Genomic DNA, 22,370 nt, shown 5'->3' with positions numbered 1-22,370 from the left:
GTGCTGTTGATCACTGGCTCGATCAAATTATAGGAGGATTCATCACTGAGTTTGTGGTAGATACTTCAGTAAGCTATAGGGAAGCAGAGCGACTCTTCCTCAAAGGATCGCGAGGTAAGTACGTTAACTCTTTGAACACTTGGATTAAAATGCTACTGTGTGAAAAGCGGGTTATGTGAATAAATTGATGTTTGGGGCTACGCGTAGTGGGAGAGTCTACAGAAATGAAGGTAGTGCAGAACTAGAAACTAGCCCCTTGATTTCACCTCCACGAGGGGACGAGGGAGAGCCCACAAAGGTCTCACTAAGAAGTGCGATCAATTTGATAAGGCAGAGGATCCCACACATACCACCCCTACCCACACCATCTCTAGTTTCACCGTCTTCACCTCCATCTTCGCCCATACAACCTCTGCCACTACCCCGAGTCAATATGGAAAGGGCGATAAAGTTACCAGTGTTCAAGGGAATAGGAAATGAAGATCCGAACCAGTTTTGGTTCATGATAAAGGCTGTATGAGAAGCACAGGGAGTCATGGATGACAATGTAAAGAAGGTAACATTGGTCAGTGCACTGCAGGATTGCACGCTAACTTGGTACATTAAGCATTCCAACAACAATTTGAATGCGAGGATCATGGATATCAAAGTTGCACTAAACAAATAATTTAGTAGACTGAAGTCAGAGGCGCAATCGATCATTGGGTTTAAGGAAATCACAATGCTACCAGGCGAGACCTCTTGGGAGCTGGATCAGAGACTAAAGTGCACAACTCATGAAGCTAACATGATGTTGACGGATGGACAACACTGTGAGTGGTTTGTAGCATCGTTAACACCACATCTAAGGAACGCGCTATCACAACAAAGGCTAACAACTCAGGCTGAGGCCTTGGAGGTCACAATGAGACTGCACGAGACCCCGATACAGGATCCCAACATGGGAGTTTAGCAGATTCATGCGTAGTTGAAGAACTTGTGCCTTGAGATGCAGAGTCTGAAGCAAGACAGAACAACTCGCCAAGAAGTGCACAAAGAGGTATGGTGCATAAAGTGCAAGGGTTAGGGACACGACAAGGACCACTGCCCGGTGTTTGCAAATTACCTCACGGAAGGAGGACCAATGCCATTGAAACTGGAGGCACAAGTAGGACTGAGCATGACACCTACATTATGGTGCACGATTTGTCAAATAGGAGGAAAGCATGCTACAGATAACTGTCATTTATTACAGAAGTACACGCAGAATTCACAACAGTTGTTCTGTAATTTTTATAGATTAGTAGGACATGATGAGTGCACCTGTAGAAGTTATGAGCTGATGATGGATCAAACTACTACCTACAAAGTTTAGGTCTAAACGTGGCCCCTTGACTAGAATGCAGGGATGGCACGAACTAGATTTCAGGGGCACGGACGAGGCCGAGGTGGAGGAGGACCTCAAAGAGGTCGCAGAGAGCTAATATGTTACAATTGTGGAGGGCTAGGACGTTATGCCCGTGATTGTACAAATCAAACTTGGCCATCATGCTTTTATTTTACATTGTTTTATCATGAGACAGAGGATTGTCCCACACCAATAGTGAGGTTGCGCGATAAAGAAGCGCTCCAACCTCCCCCGACTCAGAACCTACAAATGATGAGGTATGAGCTACGTGAGGAAGACCCTAATGTGAATATTGTGCTCTGAAGTGTAATCACGATAGTGGATGACAAAGGCAAGCAGCTTGAAGAGAGTACATGGGTTCGCAAGGCTCCAACGAAAGAACCAGAGTTTGATTTGGAGCGCTTTAAGGAAACCTTCATGGAAGCCAGGAAGAGCTTCGCTAATTCCTCAACCTTAGGAAGCAAAGACAGAACAGAGCCAGAAATGGATCCATCGATGCTTACAACATTCCTGCAAACATTTGTGAAGTTGTTGTGCCACAACAAGCTATAAGGGGGCTACAGGAACTCATAAATAGATGCGTTGGGACTATGCTAGGAGAACCGCGAGTAGTTCAGAAGCTCGAAAAGCACACGACATGAATGGGAAGGGAAATGAGATTGACCGTGCAGATTGGAGAATATGAGATGGACCAAGTGATTCTGGATCTAGGATCGGATGTGAACATTCTGCCGAAGTAGACATTGGAGCACATGTGAAGGCCTACACTGCAATGGTCTCCTATCCAACTGTGAATGGCAAAGCAACAAAAGATCCTAGCTATGGGGAGATTGCAGGGAATCACAGTGGATATCGAAGGAGCAAGCGCGCTAGTAGAATTCAAAGTAATAGAGATTGTTGTTGACAACAATCCCTACCCCATGCTATTAGGAATAGATTGGGCCACTAAAATGAATGGGGTGATAAATCTGAAGAAGTGCAAGATAATTTTTGAGAAAATGTCTCTGCGTGTAGTTTTACCTTTGGACCCTACAGAAGGATCGTGCTATGTGGAGCCAGTGCGCGACTACGATAGCGACGACGATTTGGATTGCATCTACAAGATAACCACGCGAGAACAAGATTTGGTGAATTCAACCACGGATGGACGAATCTCATGGAAGCGCGAAAGATCCTGCACGTTGGATTCTAATGAAGAGATAGAACGATGGAAGAACTGGTTATACAAGGTAACCACGCTGAACTGTAACATGATGATGAGATCATTGCAATGTGTATCGATGGAGGTAAGGGATCTTCCTACTTATGATGGATTAAGTAAGGTAGATGACTTCCTGAATAGATTATAAAGAGAAGTGACAGAGCAGCAACATGTCGAAGCTTTGAAATGGGTATTGCACGCTATGCCCACGAGGTGGTGGGGTACCAACCAAGGAAGCTTCAGGGACTGGCACGAATGCAAGAGAACAATGCACATATGATTTGGGAAGCCTCAGATGCTATTAAAAGACAAGATTGAAGGACAAAACAGTCCACATGCCCACCTGTCCATATGGATACAGGCACATGGTATGAAACCTATGTGGATGCACACAGTCTTCGCATTAGGAGACACGGTCAGTAAGCATGTGCAGGCAAGTTAATGGCACGAATGACCCCTCTGGTTAGAACCATGGAGTATGGAAATACTAATGCATAGATGGTTATCTAGGCAGAATCGTTTAACGAAGTATGTGAAGCACTGAACAAGATACACAATGTGCAGTGGACTGATTGCGACATCTGCATACCAATGGTTCTATGGGCTTATAGGACCACATGCAAGAAATTGATAGCGTGTGCACCTCTGAGGCTAGAGTCTGAATTGAATGTTGTAATCCCCATGGAGCATAAAATTCCTAGTCTGCGTATAGCAGCATTGGCAGATACGATGGTTCAAGGAACCTTCAAAGAAGGCGTAGCGCAGCTGAACGAAGCAGAACACTTGGGACCTGATGAGAAATCTGACAAGGTGACATTAGGCTCCAAGAAATTATGAACAATAGGGTGTGATTAAGGGAAAAAAGTTCTCTCCTAGAAGCGGAAGCCAAGAAGCTTGAGGATGGGATCAAGAAGGATTTTCTCGATAAAGAACCTAGGATGACAAAGCATGGTGCACATGATCACATTGACAAATTTGGGGACTATCACCATGAATTGATCAACCTGATGCCTTGGATTGGACCACATATTACTAAATGGATCGACCATGGTGGCGCGCTTCAGATGATAAGATGCGCGATTCATTCAATAATGATACAAAGTGGGTATGTTCCAAGAAAAGTCATGGATGAGCGGATGAAACCCTATATAGGTGGTGCAGCCAGCTGAATAACTATAGGAGGTACAGTCTTAGCACTCCAGGCAGTTGAAAGGAGGCGTGAGACTATAAACTACTCTGCCCAGGGGTTGTGCGATGTTGGAGCTGTGCCCAAGCGCAAAGTGTCACAGTGTCCGCGCCTGCACAAGTGGGGTTGCGCTGCCACGCGGTTTAGCCGAAAAGTGATCATTGGAGTCACTATTATCGATGGGATGCTTGACTTGAGACCAAATGGAGCGGATGGCAGGCATTTAAGACACGATTTTATGGGAAAGATTTGGGAAAATATGCCGCCAATGGAGTATTAATGAATTGGATTTGGGGGGAACGGTCGAATTCAAATTCAAAAGGCGCTATAAATTACAAAGGGCTGCCCAACAAACAACACTTGGTAATTTGCAAATTGAGTTGTTGTATACCCCGCGTATTCTGAGCAAAGCCCTGTTTGCCTTGTGCCGAGCATTGATTGAGCCCCTGATTTTGCGAGTGATAGATTTCTAGACAGACACGATGGTAGCATCTGAGGAAGTTATGGAAATTGCATAGATGACCGTCGAAGAGGCCGCTCAGGCCTTGACTATGGGGGATGCCCTAAAGGTGCCAGGATTGTGGCAGAAATCCCTAAATCACCATGCATTCCGAGGTCAAAGAAAGACAAACATCTGATGGTTCCTGTATGTGTGTCCCCGCCAAACCCGCTGCGCACTAGGTTAACGATGAAGGAGAAAGGGAAAGCCATTAACTTGGAAACCGACAAGGAGGAGGAAGACCTAGAGGACCTTATCATTGAAGAGGATGAAGATGAAGGCATGGAAGTAGAAACTGAGCCTGTGCACCCTCCAAAAAAGTCGCCCCCCTATATCCCCCTGCGGAAGGGGAAGGGAAAAATGCCCAAGGATCTTGATGAGAGCAAGAGCTCTCTCCAGACCCCGCTCCTCCCAAACAACATCATTTTTGAGGGCACGCACCTAGGACGGGTTCCTAGCTTGAAATTTTAATATTGGGATCTCCCTGACCACGAGAAGTTCCCTCACCTAGAGACCATGTAGCTCATGAAGCCCAAGCAAAACACCACGGTGGGGGTTATCAAATTGGAGTCGCGAAAGTGGTTGCCTAGAATGGAAAAAGTAGGGTTACTAAACATGCTTTGGGTGCCTCATTTCCATCGTGCCCCAACAACATTTTTTGTCATCAGGCAGCTGCTCTGCGTGGGGCATGGTGGGTTTTTGTGGTTGGAGGAGCCCATCCCCATCATGGACCACTTAATTCATTGCATTACCTGACTTCCCTGCAAAGGAGAGGACCCTATAGACATCTCAGAGGGGAAGAGCAGTGACTTGGCCATTGTAGAGGCCATGAAGAAGAAATACAAACTAGAGAAAAAGAAAAGGGATAATGCCATATCTAGCATCAATAAAGAAGTAGTTAAAGTAGCGACCGAAATATTGGCAACTAAAGTTATGTGCGAGTACCGCGCAGACTAGGTACCCGTGCTAGTGGTGGTACATGCTGAGCGGTGCATGGAGGGGGTCCAGTTTAACTGGTATGAGTTCCTATGCAAGGAGTTCCTGGAAAATTGCCGTGAGGCCTAGGAACAAGGCAAAACATTCCACTATGCATGGCTTCTGCTGTCCATATTGCTCATGGCAGGGGAGTTGCCAGAGGACAGTCAGTTCCCCACAATTGAAAGGGATCTGTTTGAGGCCGCAAAGTATGCTTTGCTCTGGGCCATGAAGGACGTAAATCGAATTCACAACAGTAAGATATTCTGGGTGTTCATGGAATGAACATCATAATGGGGATTAAATGCAACCCGTGGTTATCACCCACTGTCTACAACAACCTGCATAGTTTTGCAGAGTTTAAAGTGGACCTCCATAGCATATACATTAGAGCACATAAGGACTCGACTAAGAAATGGAGCGAGCTACCCTTCGTAGCCACAGATGATGTAATTTTTGATGTACTGGAGACATGGCCGCAGAGTGGAGCGCCCTAAACATCATGGCAAGGTAGAAATCCACGACATAGATGAAGAAAGAGGAGGCTAGACTGCGCATGGCATAGAAAAGGCAAGAAATAGTGGTAGCAAAATCGTATGAGAGTGGGACACTGCACAGACAGTGACACAACAGAAAAGGGTCGCAATAGCAGTAGCAGCAACACAGGAGGCAACCAAGAAGGTGCGCGAGGGCCAGAAGTCACCTTCGCATGGGCAGGAAACAGAGGAAGAGGAGGGCGACGTGGACCCAAAAACCGTGTTAACACAACTGAATCACTAGCGCCCAAGTAAGTGGACGGGGCCACACAAGAATTTCAAGGCATAAAAGTTGTCTATTGACCCGATCACCCTTACTGAGGGTGATCTACACGACATCAGCGAGACGATGCATGATGTCACCTCCGAGGCCCTCCAGAACTTTGCACAAGAGAACTAGATTGTGCTGGGGGCCCTCAGAGCATAGCTGCAGAATTTACATGTGCACACTCCTAAGGCTGGTACCCTCTCGACTAGCCTTATAGTAGAGACAATTACAGCAGAGCAGATGCTATGCACCTGGAAATCAAACACCATTGTGCTACCAGGAGGGGCACCGGTCACCACAAATGAGGCCGACAGGCTTACAATTGGCGCACTCAAACGTATCACGATCAAGATGGCTACACTCCCATGGGAGATGCTATACATTCTACATGATGGGGTTATATTAGAACTTCGGGCTAGGGAGAGCCATGCACTACAAGTACTAAGCGAGCAAAAGATCAACATGGAGCAGTTGAGCTTGTAGTGCGACAAAGTGGTGTCGCATAATAGGTAGATGGTACGGGTACTAGAAGAATCCTATCAGATGATCCTTGAGCTGGCCATCCTAGCAGACGCACCCGCAGAGACATGCATCCACCGACTAGTAGCAGTGGTGCGCAATGCGTGGGAAGAAATGACTAAGGTTCAACTAGAGCTAAACCTTTAGATAGCAGAGTTGTGGTTGAAGGCGCAGCTGTCCACCACTCCAAAAGTAAGAGAACAATGCACCAACGCTATTGCATCAGGGATGGAAGAGATTGGCAATGTAGTAAGGGACTGCACCAGAATGTTGGAGGAGTCATTTGAGGTCCTCACGAATCTACAAGAGGACCCCAACATCCAGTGCTTAGAGACAGAGGCGCATGAGATCCAGCAGCAGTACGACATTGTCAAAGGGACCATGCAGACAGTGGCCCTCACTCAGAGGGTTGTGTGAATGCAATAGGCTAACGCGCTAAAAGAGCAAGTGGACGCCACACGACACTGAGAAGCAGTTATGAAGGTGCATGTTTAGCCTTGGATTGAAGAGGCTTTCACCACTACAACAAAAATTGACGGTAAGCTCACACAAATGCAGGGGACACAGGAATGGATGTAAGGAAGCAGTTCGGACACCGCTGTCTCAGAACAACGGGTGTAGGAGACTCAGCAGGCAGTGGCTCAGTTCGTTGTGAACCTAGCAGCGGTTCAATCAGAGTTGGAGGGACTTCACGCGAAGATCTCTGCACCGACACAGTGACTCGAGGGTGAGTCACGATGTTTGTGTTGGGGGCCTGTTGCACATGGAATCCCCCCAAGGCATGTTTTGGGGCTTAAAGCCCAAGTTTTGACCAAGTCCTTTGTAAAGACTCTGCGATTTTTGGGCGCAGAGCACAAAGTCATAATAGAGTCACAGGGTTGTCTGCCCTTATTTTTGTGATGTAATGTCATCTTGAAATATCTACCCATGGTCCGCGGACAATAATTCATATAAATCAAGCAAGGCTCTAAGTGTAGAAGATAACCAAGGAAGAAAGAAATAGAAGAGAAGCATGATGAGTCTCAGAGGTGTAAAGTGTGTCTTGGGTCGTAGAGTAGGAGAAGGCTCTGCAGCTGAGTGCGCAGAGGCCTAGTAGTCTGTAGTTGAGTGTGTAGACCCCTGCAACTAAGTGTGCAAGGCAGGTCAAGTCTGTAACTGTGGGAAGAATTAATAAAGAGAATTTTTAACATATTTTTGTGTATCTTTTCCTGTTTTATGTATTATTGGGTATAAATTGCAAGTGTACTATTTATTTGGTGCGCAAACTCATATGAATGTGTTGTATAAATAAATATAACAAGAGGCATCCAATTACATGAAGATAACTAACTAGTGTAGGAAGATAAGTAAATAGTGCAGAGCATTTCTACAGCAGAACGGAGGCCCCACAACCCCTGGTTAGTGCTGCACAAAGGTAAGTATATTAGGACGCAAGGGACAACGAAGTGCGTGAAGTAACCTGCATGAAGGGATTAACAGTTGGACCCACTCAAACCTATCAGACATCTCAAGGGTGCAGAAACCTAGTTCCAGCACCCCCCCATACTTCTTCGGGTGAGACCTCAGTTCGTGCTCCACGACTGTTGCTGAAAGGGCCACTAGTATAGGGATTTGATTGGCTATTTAACTCTGAACCTAGGTCAGGCCCTAACAAGCCAACAACCACTTCAATAGTTATGAAGGTAGCAAGTGCACTTGTATGATAACTTGAAGTTAATTAGTTGTAAGACATATTATTCAACCAAATATGTTGTAGAGAAGTGGGGCATATGTATTATTAAGTTGTGGAATGGATCATTTGAATCTGTACGAGGGTGCTATATGTACTTATATGTTATGCTATCTTGAGGGGAGAATGTGAAATCTCAAGATATGAGATGGTTGATGTAACATGTACTGGAAAACGAATCCTAGCAAGATAAAGGATACAACAACTGAGTATCTCCCATGGATGGAAACATTTTTATATGGATTTTAACAAAGATATTGAGAACAAATTAGTCTCAAAATTCACATTTAATAGGGAATTGCTAGGATAAACTTCACTTTGTCCTATAGTAAAATTACCTAGTGTATTCTCATTTCATGTGGCTAAAATTATTAGGGTAAACTTGAGTCCATCACAAAATCAATTTACCCATGGTATTGTCCTATTATATAGATTATTTAAATGTACGATGAATACATAATAAGATGTCTTTTGGTCATTTCAAAATCATACTTTAATTGTGAAATAATAAAAGATATGGTCCATGAAACAACAAACGTATTTTTGTACCCAGATCCAAGTGTGATCATTAAGTGTTGTGGGACCCTCCTAGCCAAATATGGGTATCTGGATTGTTGGAGGAAGTTGCATTGAAAAAAATCTTAGGTGTACTAGATCAAGACAGATATCTGGGTTGATTTAGCTTTGTGTTGGAATTCTAGACTATCAAACACTCGGACTAAATTACCTTGTGGAGTCCACAAATCTATAGTAGCCATTGATCCCTTCATTAAGTTCATTGTTGTTGATATGTAGAAACCATCAAAATCATTAAAGAAAGGCTTATTCTTAATGGAATCCCAAGTTGTTACCCTTGGTCACTTGGGGCAGTGATATAAGGCTGAAGCAACCCGAGGTTGAATCCTTAGTCATAGCCAGGAGTAAACGCGATTGGGTATGGTGTATGAATATGATAAAGGTTGGTTCATAAGGTCTATAGTCTTTATTATTAAAGATTATGCAATTCACGCCATATATAATTAAAATATGATCAAGTGTTCGAGAGAAAAAATGAGGCTTGGCATAGCTAAGTGATACCAAGGATGTATTAGAGCAGCAAAAATGGTTGCGTAATTTTGTAATCCTTTCATCTCTTCTATGGAGGGAGGCATAAGACTATGCCAATATAGAAAATTGGCCTACCATATTTAGAGATTGTGTCGATATGGAAAGTGGACCTCCCATATATAAAGATATAAAAGTAGGGGATGAATTGGTAAAGGAGAGAAAAGTACCACTACCATCCATTATCTTCACAATTAAACATTTGTTCAAATACTAGTTAAACATAGCACTCGCCTTAGAGAACACCATTACAGCTATGTCTTGGGATAATTGTTATATAACCCTCCAATATTATGTGGTATTTCATAAGAGGGGATATAAAACCTACTAAAATAAAGTGTAATTAAGCTAATTAATTAATCGATGCTAATGATACATAACAATGACTAACAATTAACCTTTTAAATGTGAATAAGTTATTATGTCCAATTTGACATATTCATTTATGACAAGGAATAGTATATACATATATGTATATGTATATGTATCTTTGTGTGTGTGTGTGTGATTAAAAATAAATATCACTAGTACAAAATGAGAGATTATTGACTACGCAACTAAAAACGTTAGTCACCACAATTATTTCAAGTGAATTACTACAAAATTTGAGCAATTTTTAGTGACCCAACTAAAAATGGATAACTTAAACAACTGATTTACTTTAGGGATAAAATATACGACTAGATAAAAAATGAACCAACTAAAAGAGACTAACTTGAATGACTAATTTAGTCCAACGCTCAAATATATGATTAGATAATAAGTGAAAAATTAGAAATGATTAACATAAATTACTCCTATAGTCCAAGAATAAAAATATGACCAACTAACAAATACAATAAGTATGTGATTTAGTCATTTACGCTAGTCATTTTAGTTGTGTCAATTCAAAAATGAAAAATTGCAATTTTGATATTGAAGTGTTAGATTTCACTAAATTTAACACTGCAAATGGATTCATAGACCCCATGGCCTCCGAATCAATTTGTAGCATTACGATTTAGAGACAAAAAGGTCTCTAAATCCATCTACTGTTATAATTTAGATAGATGAATTAAATAACCCCTTAGAGAGTTCTATAAATCCATTTATAACGTTAAAATTATAATAGTTTTACACCATATATATATAATATTATAATATATAATAGTTTTATGTTACTCATTCTTCTCATTACCATTGGTTTATTACAATCTATAATAGTTTATAATATATAATAGTTTAGTGCATAGTCTGCTATAGCATAATGCAAGCTTCAATATGCATCTTTCCATGGTAGAGTTTCGTTGGTGATTTGACTACACTGGACACAAATTGGACGTTGGTACCCCACTATCTTGCTTTATGCAGTAAATTCCCATTCATTCATGGACATATATTGACACCCAACAGAGCTTAGGCTTTGTGTGTCTAGTAGTCGGCTTCATTCCATCAAATGCCCAGTTCCCCTTTTTCACTCCTATGCTACACGAGTCTAAGCCTGGGCTTTGTGTGTTTGGTAGTGGGCTTCGTTCCATTAAATGGCCAGTTCCCATTTTTCACTCCTTTGGTACACGAGTATCTAAGTAGACTGAAGGAGGAGAAGTTGTACCAGGTCCTCGACATCTAAGTTATTCTCCATCTCTCCTCGATAACTTTGACCCACCAACCCCTTGGATTCTGGCTCGTAGCATCCTTGTATGCATGCCATACTCAAAAGTTTGAAATGAAGGAGTTTGCATGGAAAATGTTTGACAAAATGTCTCAACAGACATTGGAGGTTCAAAGAGGGAGGTGAGGCACAGAGAGAAATATCTATAGGTTGGTGCTTCCTCCCGGCATCTAGGAATGGTAGGGAATGGGAAATATGATAAGCCCATCCATCCTAAGCAGTTGAATCGCACAAGCTTCTCTAGTAAAAGAGGCAGTGAATGGTAAGATGCAACTCTTAATCATTAAACTTGGTAACAATTAGTTTTGTTATTTGTTAACAAAATTTGGAATCAAATACACCATTAAAGGAGGTGGTTGATATTAGTGTATAACTTATTGTTGTGCATATATTCCATTATAGCGTTCAATTGTTTTTGAAAATCCACTAAATCTTGGTTACTTTGTTTTCCATAACGTGATTGTTTATTTCAACTCATAATAGCTATTATTCCACTGCGATAGTTGTCCTCAAGCTATATAGTCTTAGCGTTAATTGAATCTCTTGTGGTCTACTTTCCTTATAATGTTCTCTAGTTTTTTTCTCTTCAAATCAAATCATTGCTATGGGATTGTACCCTTCTGCGGCATTAGACATTAGCTGGAGAGCTAAAAGAGATTGATCAACATGTATCATCCAATCATCGTCACCTCCAAAAGACCTAAAATCCTTCATATGGGGCTCAACATGTGCCAGATACTTATCCCTATACCCTGTATTCACCACTATATAAATATGGTCATCCTTCACTTTAGTAACAATGGAATTATCAATGGCTCCTCCTTTCTCATTGGTGAAAACAATTATATTTCTAGTTCTAGGATAAAGCCCATCTAAATCCACAACCATGAGATTTTCAAGGAAAGGAATGCAATATTTTCCCTTTAGGCTTAATCCACACATATGAGACACATATGTTATCAGGAAATCTAGTGTCTATGCAGAGATGCTAGTCCCACTAAGGCTGGTAGCTACCTTAGAAATAAACAAACTAAAACCACTTTCGTTTTCCTTTATGAAAAATAGATAAGAGGGGAATAAAGGTGACCAACCTCTGTCTTTTGCTTGGTTCCTTGCTTGATTCCTCTCCCTTCTGATAGATCTTTGCCACTCGCTTCCTCGTGTACCCAGCTTCAAAGAGCACCTGTAGAATCAAAGCGGCATAACACTATCCAATAACATAGATCTATTATCATAAACAATATAGGACTAGATATATATTGACCACACAAATGCATATATCGTCAATCATACAAGAATGTGGAGGAAAACTTGAATAGCTTTATTAATAATCAAGAATAGCAAAGAGGATTACAACCAATTGTTCTAACCCAACATCATCCTCTCAGCAAGAAATCCCTTCTTCACCTCATGAAAAGCTTAGATCACCCAACACTATGATGTTGCACCAAGAAACCAGAAGCACTTCCTTGCAAGATACAAAATTCCAGCCTCTGGATCTCTGGGATGAGGGATCCATATATAGATGTTTGCAAGGGGGGGTGAGTCAGCTTTTGAGATTTGATTAGTGTCCTATCTCTAATAGTTCTTGATTCCATTCACAGATTGATGATCTCTTACTCATCCCTGGGTGAATGCAGAGAGGCAAGTGTCACAGGAGAAGTTTCTGGAAGATTCCATGATCCTCCACCTTGCAGATTGACCATGCCATTTGTCCACTCTTGCCCATCGCACCCCATATAAGGGCTTTTCTGTATGCATCGCACCTCCCATGTGTATTTAGGTGGGATGCAGCGCACTTTGACCATGGAGCAGGTGAGATGGTCCAGTTTTTACCAGTTCTGAGTAGTTTTTCATGGAGAACTTCTGGGAGAAGATGTAATCAGTTGACCTTGTTCTTTTAGAGGTTGGAACAACACTTTTAGGGACTTAAGAGCCCTTGGTTTATGGACATTTATGATTGGGGTTGCAGTGCCCAAAAACGTCTATAACAGTTGCCCCCTAAAGGATGAGGTCATTAATCTGTTGATGTTAGGTGAAATGCTTTATCATGAGGATCTGATGTTTTTTCAAGTTGGAAGGCGACCTGTAATAAGATACAATACAATACATTATCTTCATAATATTTTCATGATCTAGCTGAGGTGGGCATTCCCATTCTTAGCTTTATAAATTCATTTTCATGTACATAAGACAGACAATCGTCTAAGTGTAGACTGATGATTATGGTAGAGCCATCATCCCTTGGATTGGATGATTATCTGTGCATTAATGATGTACATTTGATGTCTTTATTTTCCTGAATATATATCGCAGCCCGGATGGATGAAACTAGATCTAGGGTCTTCAATCTCGTTCGATCTTCACTCAAAGTACAAGTCGATCCATGTGAGAGATGCTCTGGAGTCGAACATGGAAAGACATCACCTGATTACCAGCCAATGATGTAAGTTGTTAACAGGTGCGAGAGGAATCACCGATAATGATGATGACCGTCAAGGTACTACAATAGAATTTCCGTGGTGTGAATAAGGGGCTTGGCATCGAACACCACACAAAATCTTTCGGTCGAAGGCCATTGATGTAAACCTGTCGCCGGAAATGAGAAACTTGCCATTTAGGCATGCAAGTTTCCAAGTACTGAAAGGTTTGTTCCTAGATCGACTTCTTGGATAATGAGCTGATGTCGAAAAGAAGCGATACGTCATAGGAGGGCCTTAGTGAATCCCACATCAATGATACGGAATGGAGAAAATGATTTTAATGGAGGTGAAAATGATCTGATGATATAAGGTTCACGGTGGAGGTCATGAAAGAATGGAGTGTAAATGTATTGCAGTGGGTGAGACACAGGTGAATTCTCTGAGCGACTTCTCTTGAACATATCGGCGACACTAACATGATGGATTGGTAGCGTTAACCCCTAATATATATGGTGTGATGGACCCATGTCGATATGACCAGTGAACGGAACAACCCAACCTGACTCAGATGCGGAGTGAAGGTGTCATGTTCAAGAGCGACTTGCTACCAATAAAGTTTCTTCAAGTTTTCTTCCCAATTTTTCCCCAGTCATTGCTGACGAGTACCTCTTTATTTTTGTCAAGCTTGAGGAGGATAACATATGCTTGTTCTAAAATTTTCCCTTCGGGCAAACCCATCGTTATGTTTTAATTGGCCTAGTGATAGTGAAACTCGTTCTTTTCTGTATGGACAAGTTTGTCGCTATTCGGTTTTAACGTGTTTAACGAAAAGGATAACTCGGTCCTTTTTAATTTTAGAGAGTCTGAAAATGGGACGTAAAGAAAACGCCAATAATCCCTTTTTGTCATAGAATCCCTTGAGTCTGAAAAAGTATAAAACAATACAAAAGGGATGAATTTTCGGTACTTTTAACGAGCCGAACAAAACAAGCGCCCAATCTTTTTGTGTAATAATCCCTCAAGTCAAAAAAGATTAAAATCTAAAGGAGGGATAGCACTTCTGGTCACTTTAACGAGCTGGAGAGGCCAATCACTCGGCAACCTTTTCATATTTTACGAGTCATTTGAAAAGAGCTTAAAGGAGACTCGTTCTTTGAGGAACGAGTGATAAATTTGGGTAGCAGCTAATTCTAGCTAAGGTTTGGAATTTTCTGATCACGACAGTGTCACAAGGATGGCTAACGAGATCACTCTTCGCAGCTATTCTTAAAAAAGGGTAAACAATCAAATGGAGGCGAATGATCAGCCAATACAAAGTGGAGGAGATGACGAGAACACGCCCAAGGCTTCAAAGGCTGATGATAATACATTCACGATGGTTATTTACCGGAAATTGGTTCATTTTTTAATGAGCTTAAACTCTGGGGGAACATTTTCTCATTGCTTATGTTTATTTTTTAACGAGCTTGAATTCTACGTTAAAACTGCTCGATCCAGTCGTATAATAAGGATGTATCATATAAAAAATGGCATTTTTTCAAAGCTTTGCCCCACATCCTTTCTTAATGCAAGTTAGGAAACGACCAATCCTATGAGTTTAAAGGGTTAGTGGACCTACAAATTTAAAAAAATAAATGGTCGTTCTTCGCTTGCATGCCAAAAGGTTTGCATGCCCCCTGGTATAGTGAAGTAGAGTTTCCAGGTTACCTCTCAATTTGCAGACAAAACATTTGTTTTATCGGGAAAGGCCTACCTTAACAAAGGTATCTTATTCTGGTCTAACCCCATTTTCCTAAATGGACGGGTGTGTCAACCAGTCATATACCCTTTGTAGAAACCTACCCTATACCCAAGGTTTTCCTGTCGAAACAGGCGAGGGTGCATGCCCCTTGGGTTTCAGTCATATCCCCCAAATCACTCACGCTCATCAGGAGGATGGACTGGGAATTGATGAGACATTCCTTGCGTGAAAAGACAATTCAGGGATGGTATATAACTATTTGCTATGTGTGAACCGGGGAATGAAAGCTGGTCTATGAGCTTGACCACTCTTCCTTCATGCGGAAAACACATTACTCTAAACAGTGAGGAGACAATGGCTCCCATGCAATAAATATAGTCACGTCCATGGAGTAGATTATAATCCAGGGGTCCTTAGACTACCATTACGTTCATGTGAATGGTTTTCCTTCTCAATGTTATCGGCACATTTGGAAGGATCCCTAACGGTCGATTGGTTCCTTTGTCAAAGCCTGTTAGATTTCTCATTTCAGGCAAAAGCGATGGCGAACCAAGCACTTTCCAAGCAGTCAAGGAAAGGATACTCACAGAAGCCCCTTCATCTATGACGTTACCGGCCATGACCATTCTGTATATTTGAGCAATGATTCGAAATGGTATACTAGCCGGTAAGCGGAGTCTGCTTAGTGGATTCCAATCAAAGGAAACAAGTAGGTTGCTTGGAGGTGGGACCAAATAGATGGTCGAATATGACTCTGACAAACTTCCTTCCTGCGGTAAATGAACAGGTAGACTACCCCCATGTTCATTGGAGTCTGTGCTTACGAAGAGAATTTGGACAGTGTCATTTTTGTTCTCTCCGGTGACTGTATCATCTGAAGATGGATCCTCTGAAGGCAAGACCGGGTCAACTGCCACCTTGACCTTTTGACTTTTGTCTGGTGTGGATTCAGATGGTTTATCTTCAATGATAGACGCTTCGGTTGACCATAATGGCGTGTTAGCTGGATTTTCAACTAGTGACGGACTCGGCAAGAGTTTCTTATATCCAGGAGGAAGTCATAACGATGAAACCAGATGGTCATCCTAAACTATTTTAGCCTCGTCTAGGAAGGGACAATGGTGGACGGCGTGATCGCCTTCACACAGTTTACAAGGAAATTTATATTTTCCTATTTTTCCAGGGGCTTCACTTTCACTAGTCGATGGTGTATTTTCAGCGTGATCATCAGAGGTTGATGACACCGGATTGTGCAAACGAGGAGACCAGTCCCTTAAGATCCGAGGGATGCAAGGACAATCTCGATGATAGTGGTCTCCTTTGCAAATGACACATGGCGATTTAGGCCTGGACGGTGCAGTGTGTGGATTTTTGCTAGAGGATGCTTGGTTGCCCCTTTTTGCCTTTGGCTCCTTCTTCTTCTTCTCTTTCTTCTTCTTCTCCTTCTTCTTCTCGGTTACTTGATTTTTGGCTTTACCAACTTCACTAAGCGAAGAGGAAGGAGGATAGGAAGAATTGGACGAAGTAGAAGGTTGGGGGGAAACTCTGGTATCGTTTAGTTGCTGACTTGATTGTTCAGGAGTCACAGTGTTCTGAACGATAGAGGTTGAGAAGAGCCATACGGGCAAGCCGGTTGTCAATCCTGGAAGTGATAATGTGGCCATATGGGGTGCACCAAAATCTTCCCAAGAGGAGAAAGGACTAGGATTTCCCCCAAGGGGAACTCCTTGGTTGGTGGACTACATTTTTCTCAACCTAAGACCAACATAGGAAAGGTGATATTTATTCTGATTAAAATAAATTTTAGACACTTTGATACAACTTGTTTTTTCAATTTTTAAGAGTCTAGAAAAAACAAAAGATGACTGTAGTCGCCTTCGATTTTTAATGAGCCTGAAGTGACAAGTGCTCAGATGGACCTTTTCCTTTAAGGAGTCTGAAAAGGAACGAAAGAGACTGCTCTGGAAATCTAGACAGAGGAATTACCAAACCAATCGCAAAACCGCATAATACTTTTTACGGTACGGCAGTCAATCTTCTCGAATGTTGTGTTCAGTGCATTGCGATCGATAGAGCGGAAGACACGGCTTCCTATGGATAAAGGATAAAGCCTATTGTGGTCTCCCAATATATACTTGACGGTACATGGGAGAACAAGTCCGTAGTAGCACTTATCATCTCAAAGTGGAGGAATCACCCAACCATCAATGAAAACAACAGTTACCAGGCTTTACAACGCCGGAATACGTCTCTAGCCTACACTTCTAAATGTTGTGCGTTAGGTTCCAAAGCATTTTTAGATTCATTAAATTTATTTTATAGTTGATATTGCTTAAGAAATTTGTCTTTTAGGTTCACCACGTGATGTAGATGTACAATTCCTAAAATGCAATCTAAGATGATAAACAATCGTTTAATCTTCTTTTTGCAATGAAAATCCTAGCTACTAAGGAAAGAGAGATGATGTTCTTTCAACATAGAGCCGGGAGCACACACTATATGCACTGTCCTAAATCAAACCAACAAACAGTCTAAATGAAAATGCACATGCATGTATTTTTTTTCAGCCTTCTTAATGTGTGAATGATAAAAAGAAAGCTAAGCGCAAATCTAAATTATTTTTCAAAGCGACATTACTAACAAGTTTCTTTTCAAGACAAAATGAAGGCAATGACAACACTTTGCGATTCAGAATTGAAAAATTGCTTTCGACACTTGAAAAACTATTAAATCAAATCAAATACAAGATTAACAGTGTAATCGACTATCAAGAACAATCAGATTCTCTTCTATGACTGAAAACGACACTTGCAACACTTTCAAATCAAGAAACGATAGTTCAATTATGCTACCTCTTTGTAAAGAGAACTGAAAATGGCTCAAAATACATAAAAACATTTACAGTTCTTTGCATAATGGAGGCAGAATAATGGCAAGGAAGGGGGTTTCAACAGAGGTGTACTGACTACAGACAGCAAAACTCCTGAATAGAGCTAAAAAGAGTGAACACAGAAACCAAAATCTAAGAGCAGAAAAGGCCTTGTCTGATCAGCGCACCTGTAACACAGGGAAAACGAGATGCAACACACCTACTACACTCGGGAAGTGCGATGAATCCAGAATCAAAAGAAGAGACAGTGTGATGGTCCAGGGACGAGACTTCAACTGGGTTCCGGGCCACAGTTTGCAGCTCAGTTCAGGGATTTAGGCCGAGCAAGTGGTAATTAGTAAATCAATCACAAGGGTAGATCTAAGGAGGTTACTAGAGCCACCACAAGGGCAATCAGAGAGCTTGTAGATTGATTGTTCAGTTCATAAACAAAACCCGAAGATAGACTGAAGCAACATTGATCTACTTTGCACTTGCATAGCAAATGCAGTTCGAAGGCTAGCTGGCTTGACTTTAGGCTCTGTTCGAAAGTTTATAAAGTAAACAAATGTAGATAAACAAACAATCTATTCACTCCCCAGTGGAGTCGCCATTTTGTTATCAGGAAATCTAGTGTCTATGCAGAGCTGCTAGTCCCACTAAGGCTGGTAGCTACCTTAGAAACAAACTAACTAAAACCACTTTCGTTTTCCTCTATGAAAAATAGATAAGAGGGGAATAAAGGAGACCAACCTCTGTCTTGCGCTTGGTTCCTTGCTTGATTCCTCTCCCTTCTGATAGATCTTTGCCACTCGCTTCCTCGTCTACCCAGCTTCAAAGAGCACCTGTAGAATCAAAGCAGCATAAGACTATCCAAGAACATAGATCTATTATCATAAACAATATAAGACTAGATATATATTGACCACACAAATTCATATATCATCAATCATACAAGAATGTGGAGGAAAACTTGAATAGCTTTATTAATAATCAAGAATAGCAAAGAGGATTACAACCAATTGTTCTGACCCAGCATCATCCTCTCAGCAAGAAAGCACTTTTTCACCTCATGAAAAGCTTAGATCACCCAACACTATGATGTTGAACCAAGAAGCCAGAAGCACTTTCTTACAAGATACAAAATTCCAGCCTCTGGATCTCTGGGATGAGGGATCCATATATAGATGTTTGCAAGGGGGGGCGAGTCATCTTTTCAGATTTGATTAGTGTCCTCTCTCTGATAGTTCTTGATTCCACTTGGAGATTGATGATCTCTTACTCATCCCTGGGCGAATGCAGAGAGGCAAGTGTCACAGGAGAAGTTTCTGGAAGATTCCATGATCCTCCACCTTGCAGATTGACCCTGCCATCTGTCCACTCTCGCCCATCGCACCCCATAGAAGGGATTTTCAATATGCATTGCACCTCCTGTGTGTATTTAGGTGGGATGCAACACACTCTGACCATGGACCACGTGAGATGGTCCAGTTTTGACCAGTTCTGAGTAGTTTTTCATGGAGAACTTCTGGGAGAAGATGTAATCAGTTGACCTTGTTCTTTTAAAGGTTGGAAAAACACTTTTAGGGACTTAAGAGCCCTTGGTTTATGGAAATTTATGATTGGGGTTGCAGTGCCCAAAAATGTCTATAACAACATAAAAAAGGTTTCTTTTAGTGATACAGTTAACAACATAGTCCATTATGGAGTCCTTATACTAGATGGACATATGCCACCCTTCCAAAGGTACCATTTTACCCCCATTCTAAACATGAAATTCATACAGGTTTGTTTTCTGTGAGGAGGCGATATCAGAGTAAGACCTTTGGGCGATGCTTGAACATTTTTCTTTGTTATCCACATGAGATCTATAACCACTACCAAAGTGACATACTATATCAATGTATTTGAAAACTCTAAATTGGATCATATATATATATATATATATATATATATATATATATATATATATATATATATATATACAACTAATATAACAATACTCCGACTATACCTGAAAATGTCTTACAGATCAAAGACCAAATTCTAGTTTACAATGTATTGACCACTATTACATGTATGACGCACTAGCCCATTGTAGAGTTTCCATTCCTCATGTCATTTATAATATTTGTTTCCATTCATGGAACATATTTATAGTAATAAATCTGGGGCTTAATTAGTTAAATCTCCAATGCATATCAACATTTCTAGATCTCGATTCATTGTAAGAGGTGGCTATGGTGGCTCTGCATATTACACCATAATTCACCTATGGACTTCATGGTGTACACCATTAACTCTACGATCAAATTTTCATTGAAACTTGTGTTCTCTGAAATTGCACACTTTTGGTGTACCTATCTAATCCACCACTTCCTTACTTCCAATTGTCACTAGATCATATATTTCCATTCAGATACTAGCTTCATGTTATTTATTGGAATTTTGATACAATCCTTCTGGTCTTTGGCAAGGTTATGCTTAGACAAAATTACACCTATTAGCTTATTTCAAACCAACTACACCTACCATGTGCATCTCGTGAAACATGCCAAGTGTAGTTTTCTGCCTGACCCTGAGAACCATACCCTCTTATTTGTTCCTTTTCCCAAATCTTTTTCTTTCCTTCTGTTCTTCCCACTCTAGAAAATTCATGGAGATTTTATGTGAAACATTTCTCATCACACCCAACCTTCTAACAAACTTTTGAAATGCCACTTTTGATATTCACGGTAGATTGTATTTGAAACCCTTTTTATCACTCCCCACCTAGCAATTTTTTTAAATGATGCTTCTATTTTAGCCGTCTAGAGCTTTCTTTCTTTGTGTAGCTAATGCCATAAGTTTAGTGAACTTCAACAAACTAGAATGCATTTCTTATGGATGAAGTCTCTTGACTCTTGATGGCACATGTTGACATATTAATATTTGGTAAAATTTCACCTTTCTAAAACCTACAATCCTAAAACTATAGTTTGGTTTTAGGATCAAACTGAACTATTTTATGCTAAAGCCATGCTAAATGGTTCAACCATCAGTTTCGTACAAATAAAACAGTTGGACTCTAAACTTATCCACACACCTTTATGAAGTTTAATTCATTCTGTTCAGAAGTTCCAATTCCATGTTAAACAGTGAAATTGTTGACTCAGCTAAATGGTATAAAAGATATACCTTTCTCTTACCCTATTCTCGTAATATAGCATGAGGATCCATTGATATCAATCATTCAAAAACTAGTGAAGTATAATTTGCTCAAATATTCTTTATTCAGTTTCTAAAGCATTGGAGTAGAATGAGGACCATTGTGTAGGTATTTTGGAGTGGCTTACAAATTTATTTTTATTATAAGCTCCTCGGTAATCACATACAACATTACAAGTCTTGAGTGCATAGTAGGATGGCTAGTACATCCATAAAATCTTCTGATTAAACCAAACATGACTCTTTCCCATACTCCTAAAATCAGTGCTACAGGATTGTCAACTTCTGGGGCATTAGAAATTATCTGGAGAGCTAAAAGAGATCGATCATCATGTATCTGCCAATCAACGTCACCTTCGTGATCCTTAAAAGCATTAATATGGGGCTCAATATGTGCCATATCCTTATCCCTACAGCCTGCATTCACCACTATATAAATATGGTCGTTCTTCACTTTAGTAATGATGGAATCATCAATGTTTCCTTTTTTCTCATTGATGAAAATAGTGAGAGTTCCAATTCCAGGAAAAAGCGCAACTACATCCACAACCACAAGCTTTTCAAAGGAAGGAATGCAGTATTTTCCATTTAGGCTTAATCCACACATATGAGACACATCATTTCAGCAACTTCCATTAGTTCTACATTTAACAGTGGAGTCCATTATGGAGTCCTTATACTGGATGGGCATACTCCACCCTGCAAAAGTTACCATTTTACCCCCATTTTGAACATGAAAGTCATAAAAGGTTATTTTCTTCACGGAGGCCTCCTCATAGTAAGACCTTCGGACAATGCTTAAACATCCACCCTTTTTTTCCACCTGAGATCTATAGTCAGTACTAAAGTGATAGAATATACCCAATGAATCTAAAATATCTAAATTGGATCATATATATCTATATATATATATATATATATATATATATATATATATATATATATATATATATATATATATATATATATAGCCAAAATTACAACTAATATAACAATACTCAGACTATACCTAAAAATATCTTATAGATCAAAGACCATCTTCTATTTTACAATTCACTAATCACTATTACATGTA

General features: G+C 40.7%; 1 pseudogene; it reads right to left on the bottom strand.

Moving 5' to 3' along the window:
• LOC149181764 (aminomethyltransferase, mitochondrial-like) overlaps nucleotides 1-22,370 on the bottom strand; it is a 41,928-nt pseudogene that overhangs the window by 17,731 nt on the left and 1,827 nt on the right.

The sequence above is a fragment of the Pinus tabuliformis genome, chromosome 3_2 (assembly GCF_031772625.1).
Source record: "Pinus tabuliformis cultivar Carrire ecotype Pingquan chromosome 3_2, CPIR1, whole genome shotgun sequence".
Taxonomy (NCBI): Eukaryota; Viridiplantae; Streptophyta; class Pinopsida; order Pinales; family Pinaceae; genus Pinus; species Pinus tabuliformis.
The sequence above is the reverse complement of the archived record's forward strand: the minus strand, read 5'-3'. Positions and strand labels throughout refer to the sequence as shown.